Raw genomic sequence first — 7,807 nt, forward strand, 5'->3', positions numbered from 1 at the left:
GTATGTGCGTGTGTACCCAAAGTCCCAAGAGGAGACTAGAGGAGAAGGGACTGCAGCATGACCATCCTCTCCCTGGGGCGTGATTTCTCACTTATGTCTCTCTGTCTCTCCAGTGAGTGCACACACTCTATAGCAAAAATCTCTCTAAAAAATAAAAAAATAAAAATAAGTAATTATTAAAAACAAACAAAAAAGGACATGTTTAAGCTTACCTGTTAATTAGTTCATTAATTCATTAATGCATTAAATTATACCCAGTTACTTGGCAACAGGATTTAAAAAAAAAAAAGTAACCTAATTATTCACCAAATGATGTACGCCTTGAGGGAAAGGACTACATACACGTATTTCCTATCTTTTGCTATGATCCATCATCCACTATGGTGCCTTGCAAAAATTAGGTGTTCAAATATCTGCTGAATGACATAGTAATGGAGAAAAGAAATAATTACAGGATTTATCCTAATCCTTTTTCATGGACACTGATTCACTATCTATCACATAAAGGACCAGTTTGTGGTGGCAGAAACGGGAGTTTCCAACCCTAAACAGGCTGGGTATGATGGTGCACATCTATGGTCCTTGCTAACTGGGAGGTTGGGGCAGGAGGATCACAACATGGAAGACACATTGTCAAAAAATACCTCTCCCCCTCCTGAACACACATTCTCTCTGTCATAAAAAATATGTATCAGGGGTCAGCAGGTGGTGTGGTGCTTAAGGTGCTGGACTCCCACATGGCCAGTTGCAGTTCAAGTTCTGGACATGGCAGCTTTCATTCTGACATTCCCTCGTGCTCGCTCGCTCTCTCTCTCTCTCTCTCTCTCTCTCTCTTTCTCTCTGGTGAGTGTATGTGCCCTACAGCAAAATTTTTAAAATACTATAATAATAAAATTAAATAATTATTTTATACACACACACACCATATAATCTAAAGAGCCAGAATGCCTCTATATATACTGCAACCCGGAACAAAATTGAGAGAAAAAGGATATAATGCACAATTCATACAAGGATTTCTAAGAATATACCTTTGAATTGTTAGCTGCTTTGAAGAATATAAAGACCTCCCAATAATGTTTAAAGTGACACCAGCAGGTAGTGTGGTGGTTAAGGCGCTGGACACTCCCACATGGCCAATCATGGTTCTCGTCCGAGACCAGGTGGCTTACTTTCTCTCTCTCTCTCTCTCTGTGTGTGTTTCTCTCTGGTCAAATTAAATTAAAAAATAAAGGAATGAATAAAATTAAATAAGATAATTCTTTAAAAAAAAGTTTAAAATAGGGACCAGACCAGCAGTTAGCATAATGGCTATGTCGTTGGACTCCCATGTAGTCAACCACAGTTCCAGTCCTGGACCCGGTGGCTTAAACTCACACTGGGCATGTGTGTGTGCGTGCCCAAGATCCTGAGAGGAGAATGGTGGAGAAGGGATTGCGAAGTGGCCATCCCCCCTGAGGGATGATTTCTCGCTTTCTGTCTCTCTGTCTCTGTCAAGCAGACACACCCTACAACAAAAACCTCTCAAAAAAATGAAAAGAAAAAAAATGTTTAAAATATAAGTAAAAACCACTACCATTTACCAAAAATATATGCTAGGAAATGGGCTAAGAACGTTTATGAAGACAAGTAGATCTACAACAAAACAAAACTTTTGGTAAGCTTTTCTCTCCTTCTTTCCTTCTTTTTTTTGGGGGGGTGCTAGAGAATGGGTGCAGTTACCATAGAGAAGAGGAGTGGAGAAAGCACTCACCATGGGGAACACTGCTGCTACAATCCCTTCTCTCTTTCCTTTTGGGATTTTGAACATGCAGGTATACATGTGTGGCACGTTTCTCAAACTGCCAGGTCTGGGATTTGAACCACATAGTTGCCATGTGGGTTCTGGCTGCTTTGACCACCAGGCCACAGAGCCAGGGAGTGAGAGGGATGGGTTCTCTTTTTGGAGAGATTTTTGGTATAGAGCACATGTGCTCGCTGGAGAGACAGAGACAGAAGCAAGAAATCAGCTCCCGGGGGGATGGCTATACCACAACCCCTTCTCCTTTATTCACCTCTCGGGATTTTCGGCACACATGCACATGCACCCAGAATAAGTTTTAAGCTGCCAGGTCTGGGTCTTGAACCGTGGTCAACTACATGGGATTTCAGAGACATAACTATTACGCCTTCTGCTGGTCCTCAGAGGGATGGGTTCTTAAGAAAACTATATATGGATTCAAAAGTGAGGAAAAGGTCACTTCTAGCTTGAGTGGAGGAAGAGGAGATGATTAAAGGGTGATTTCCTTGTAGTTATCTGAATGTGAAGGGGTACCATTTCAACAGGCAGATATAAAATTAAAGAAAAGCCACAGTGGGACCAAGGAATGAGAGTACAGGATAATTAAGGAAAGAAACAGCCTGCTGATCACAGGTACTGACTTTTTCATTTATTATTCAACTTTGTTTCCTTTTATTAAAAATGTTCATTGTTTAATGTCTTTACAAACACACTCATTATAAATAGTAAACCCTGCCTCCTTTAAATTTTTTCTTTATTGGCCTTTTTTGTCAGAGGGTGCATGCACTCACAATAAAGAGAAAGAAATAACCTCCCAATGAGATATGAACACAATTCTCCTCTCCACCCCATCAAGATTCTAAGCATGCAAGTATCTATCACACACACACACACACACACATGGACACACACAGAATGTCTCTCAAGCCACCAGGTCAGGGACTTAAACCACGATTGGCCATGTGGGATCCAGCTCCCTTAACCACTACATTACAGGGCTGGCCACCCCCCCTTGTTTTCTTCTATACCACTTATGCAACATATTAATTAATTTCTTAACCCCTTCTTTGTTTTACTACTTCTTTATCTCCACCCAAGAAACTTGCTGTTATTCTTCACTGTTTTCCTATGTGCTTAGAACTCCATACAGATGTCATCAGCATACATACAGATTTTTAGCAATGATTTATATTTCCCAATCTATTAATATTTAAGACACACTGAATATATGTTCACAAAGGGAGGGAAAAAACTGAAAAATACAAAAAGCCAAAGAGAATACAAAGACCCTTAAAATAACCTACATGATGGGACCAGCAGGTGACATACGGTGAAGGCACTGGATACTCCCACATGGCCAACCACAGTTCGAGTCCTGGACCTGATGGGCTTGCTTTCTCACTTTCTTTCTCTCTCTCTCTCTGTACATGTGTGTGTGTGTCTAGTCAAATTAAAATAAATGATTAAATAAATTTTTAAAATAACCTACATCATTGCCAACATTTTTAGACATGTTTATCCAGTCTTTACTATGCTCAGATACATTTTTGAAAATGTATGTTTTTTACCTGACATATTGTACTTTTTTTTATTTTTAAGAGATATTTGCTACAAGGTGCATGTACTTGCCAGATAGCCAGAGAGAAACGAAAAGAGAGTGAAAAATCACCCCCAGAAAGGATGGCCATGCCACAATCCCTTCTCCTACATTCTCAGAATTTTGGGCACACACGCACCCGGCATGTTTCAAGCTGCCAGGTCCAGAACTCAAACCACAATCGGTCATGTGAGAGTCCAGCACATTAACCACTATCCCAATTGCTGGCCCCATGCCTCTTTTTCCCTTAGAGAAGGGTTCTTTGAAAAGTTAATGAAAGGGGCCAGCAGGCAGCATAGTGGTTAGTGGTTAAGGCACTGGACTCTCATGTGGCAAGTCTCAGACCGAGCAGCTTGAAACTCACACCAGGTGCATGTGCACACATCCCTAAAATCCCGAGAGGAGAATGGAGGAGATGAGACTGCAGCATGGCCATGATTTCCCACTTTCTCTCTCTTCTCTCCCATGAGCACAAGCATCTCTCAAAAAAAAAAAATAGTTAATGATAAATGTGTATTATGAAAAACTATTCATGAATTTCAAAAATGCTTGGCACCCAAATAAACTTATATTTAGTTTAACTTTTCATGAATTTTTTAAAGTACACATATATTGGGGAGGCGGGGAGGTCAGAGGGCTCCTGCACTCAGGGCAGGTTGAGAAAGCACCCCTCTGAGGCCAGCAGGTGGTGTGGTGGTTAACGGTTCAAGTCCTGGAACTAGCAGCTCACTTTTTCTCTCTCTCTGTCCCTCTCTGGTAAAATTTAAATAAATAAATAAAGTTGAATAAGATAATTCTTTAAAAAAAGAGAGACATAAAGCACCTCTCTAAGGGGCATGGTCACACTGTAATCCTTTCTCTCCCATGTCTCACTCCTTTTGGGATTTTGGTCACCCATGCACAGAGCCAGTGTACTTGGGTCCAGGACTCAAATTTCTCGGTCAGTCATGTGGAATTCAACTGTGGGACGGTTTCAGTGATATCCAGATTCTTGATGTTTCAGACAAAGAATTGAATGAAACACGCCAGTAGCAGAAGCAAACGGTCATTTATTAAGTAAAAGTGAAAAGATGAGCAGGTAGGAGCAGGCCAGGTGGAGAGGAAATTTAGCTCAAGGGCGCCAGCAGACCCCTACTGTAAGGGTTACAATTTTTTAATCTAGGTCGTGTCAGTCGGTCATTGGCTGGGCCCATTGATTGTTCTCATCTCATCGACTCTTATCGAATGTGGCTGAGGCCACTGATTCATGTCATTAGCTATAGCAAATGTGGCTTAATCAGCTAGACATCCCCCACTGGAAATCTCCTGCCTGCATTACTTCGGGTGGGGAATTTGCTGCCCTGATTGGCTTTTCTATCTAGCCACAGAGGCAGATCCTTCAGCCTCCTTTTCCACTTCTACTTTCTAGCTTTCTGCCTGCCTCACAGTCACCTTAACCACCAAACCATGGGCTATCCTCCAACCCCCACCCCATTTAGCTTATCATCTAGTATTAATTGAAATCCTCTCTCACTGGTTGACAAAATCACACTTCTAAATAAAAGAGGATGAGGGTGTAACAAAGGTAATGACAACAAATACCAGCTTACAGGAAACTTATTCTTCACAAAAAGGAGAAGTTATTCATTATAAAACTATTAATAATGTATCTCCTTGGCGAGTATTATATACAAACACATTTAAGGAGAAAAATACATCCATTCCAAATATAGCCAACTACTAAGGTTCTGGTTTGCCCATCAGATCTAATAGGCAACAAGAAAAAAATGCCTAGGGCTATTTCACACTCATTAAGACGGCTATAATTTTAAAAAACGTGGGGGATAACAAATGTTGGCAAAGATGCGGAAAAACTAGTCTTAATTGCTGGTGGAAAAGTAAAATGGTGCAGCTACTGTGCAAAATATCAAGTCTGGCAGGGCCTCAAACAGGTAAACATAGAATTACCATACAACCCAGCAATTCCACTCATACATATTCACCCAAAAGAAATAAAAGCAGGAATTCAGATGTCTGTACACCAATGCTCACAGCAGCATTATTCTCAACAGTCAAAAGGTGGAAGCAAGTATCCACCAAGAGATGAATGAATAAACAATGTGATAGTTATACAATGAACTATTTGGCTTTATTAGGAATAAAATGACACACACTATCAATACTATAGTAATTAACCCTGAAAATATGCTAAATGCAATATGACAGACACAAAAGGGCAGATCTTATAGGACTCCTTTTTTTAAAAAAAAAAAGATTATTTATTCATTCATTCATTTTAATTTGACCAAAGAAAGACACAGAGAGAAAGAGAGGAAAGTGAGAAATCAAGCCACCAGGTCCAGGACTTGAATAGTGGTCGACCATGTGGGCGTGTCCAGCACCTTAACCGCCACGCCACCCGCTGGTCCTTATAGGACTCCTCTTATCTGATACCTGGAATAGGCAAATTCACAGAAAGTACAAGAGAGGTTGTTACTAGTGACTGGGGACCAGAAGAATGAGAAATTGGTGCTTAATGGGTAGTTTCTGTTCAGGGTGACGAAAAAGCTCTACAAATGGAGAGAGGGATTGCTATAAGATACTGTAAATGGACTTAGTGCCACTGAATCACACACTTATGGCTAACATGGTAAATTTTACATATACTTTCTATAATAAAAGCATTTTAATGGTTAAAAATGGTATATTTAATGTTATGTATATTTTAACACACACCCAAAGCCTAGAGGCCTATTTTGCAATGTCAGACAGCGAGGTAATTTAGTCATGAAGGCCTTGATCTCCACTCTCACAATCATAGTCTAATTCTAGTCCAGACTAAGGTTAAGGAAAGTGTAAAAGTATTATTTATCCCTTCATTCTGTCTGATTAAAACTTTCACGTCTCGAGGCCAGCAGCTGGCATGGTGGTTAAGATAGCTGAACTCGGGGCTGCCAGCTGGCATGGTGGCTAAGGACACTCTCACATGGCCGACTGCAGTTTGAGTCCTGGACCTGGCAGCTTGCTTTCTCACTTTCCCTTTCTCTCTCTGGCCAAATTTAAATAAATAAATAAAATAATTCTTTAAAAAAAAAAAAAGATGGCTGGACTCCTACCACGGTCGACTGTGGTCTGAGTACCAAAACTGGAGGCTTAAAAACACTGCCCAGCACATGTGTGTACATGCCCAAAATCCCGGGAAGAAAATAAGAGGAAAAGAGATTGCAGCATGGGCATCCCCTTTGGGGCACTGTTATTTCTCACTTTCCCATTCACTGTCTCTCTTTGGGCAAGTGGACACACCATTAAGGCAAAATTCTTTAAAAAAAAAAAAGGTGGGGGGAGGGAAACTTTTATGTCTCAAACCCATGAGTGTAAAAGGAAATACCTAACATGGCAAGAGCTGCTTGAGCTGAAGAATCAGAGATCTGCTAAAACAGTCATTCGTCCTCAAGGAGGTAGCAGTCAGACTGCAAAGCAATCTACAGGTAATGCCCAATAGAGGGGGGAAGCAAGGCAACTCCTACAACAGATCTCCTACGTTACAAAGTTCTGAGCTTGAATTTATGTAACTATAGCCTCTTTATTTTGTATGATGGCAGCACGAGGAAACTTAACTCCACCGGTGATCAACCTATGAATCTCCACGCTTTCAATAATATTTCTTGTATAAGACAAGGTTCCCAGGGGAACCAGCAGTTAGCATAATGGCTATGTCGCTGGACTCCCACATAGTCGACCACGGTTCGCGTCCTGGACCCGGTGGCTTAAAACTCACGCCGGGCACATGTGTGTGCGTGCCCAAGATCCCGAGAGGAGAATGGAGGAGAAGGGACTGTGGCGTGACCATCCCCCCTGGGGGGTGATTTCTCGCTTTCTGTCTCTATGTCTCTCTCTCTCTCTCTCTCTGTCTGGCGAGCGCACATGCCCTATAGCAAAAACCTCTCCAAAAAAAAAAAAAAGACAAGGTTCCCAGAACTGAAGATATAAATAAGAGTAACACATGCCCCACCTTTAAGGAGCTTAAGTCTAGTCAGATGCCCAAGACACAGATGCAAAAAATTTCAACTCAATAAATGTTATTTAGTATCTTATATTTAAGAAATTCAGCTGCAATCAGAGGCCAGCCACTGTACTTAACTCTGGATATTTAAGATCTGGTCCTCTAAAAGATAGCAGAATAAATACTTTAATAAAATGTGTGCCACAATAAATACATACAAAATCTACAATGCATGAGACCAGCCAATAGCATAATGGTTACGTTGCTGGACTCCCACATAGTTGACCACGGTTTGAGTCTGGACCTAGCACTTTAAAACTCATACCAGGCATGTGTGCATGCATGCCCAAGATCCTGAGAGGAGAATGGAGAAGAAACTGCAGCATGGTCATCTCCCCGGGTGTGTGTGGGGGGGGTGGTTTCTCATTTTCTGTCTCTCTGGCAAGAG

Source organism: Tupaia chinensis, unplaced genomic scaffold (genome assembly GCF_000334495.1).
Source record: "Tupaia chinensis unplaced genomic scaffold, TupChi_1.0 Scaffold000704_1, whole genome shotgun sequence".
Classification (NCBI taxonomy): domain Eukaryota; kingdom Metazoa; phylum Chordata; class Mammalia; order Scandentia; family Tupaiidae; genus Tupaia; species Tupaia belangeri.